The following is a 577-nucleotide window of genomic DNA, read 5'->3' as shown; positions in this document are numbered from 1 at the left end:
TTATGTTCTACCTTCTACTCTCTGTAACAAAGCTCTCAGCTACATAGTAAACTGGTTATTATATTACTGTTACTATTAGTAACTTCTAAAAAGAACTACTTGTATTTACAAACTATAGTGGTAGATCAATAGCATTATCAGAACCTCTAGTTGTAAATCTGTGAACTATTGTTTTGAAAATCATAAAATCTTAGAATATGATTTTGACACTGCAGGAATATACAATACACAAATAGAATATTAGAGTGTTTCCCAGCATAAGTTTGTAAATGGGTGTATTTTGACACAGAATGTGAATTCATAAATTTGAGGATATTGAATGTTTTTAACTTTTTCAAATTTTTTAACTGTCATGAATGTTTTCAATTTAAGCTTCACCATATCAAAACTAATTCAAACACTTAATGTAACAACAACATTAGCTATAAACCAGTTATTATGTTAGAACAGCCATGTCTCCCTCACAACATCTCACACTGTTAGTACAACAGCTATCATGATAGAACAGCTGTATCTCCCTCACAACAACTCATACTGTTAGTACAACAACTATCATGATAGAACAGCTGTGTCTCCC

Source organism: Mizuhopecten yessoensis, unplaced genomic scaffold (assembly GCF_002113885.1).
Source record: "Mizuhopecten yessoensis strain PY_sf001 unplaced genomic scaffold, ASM211388v2 scaffold8885, whole genome shotgun sequence".
Lineage (NCBI taxonomy): Eukaryota > Metazoa > Mollusca > Bivalvia > Pectinida > Pectinidae > Mizuhopecten > Mizuhopecten yessoensis.
Note: the sequence above shows the minus strand (reverse complement) of the source record.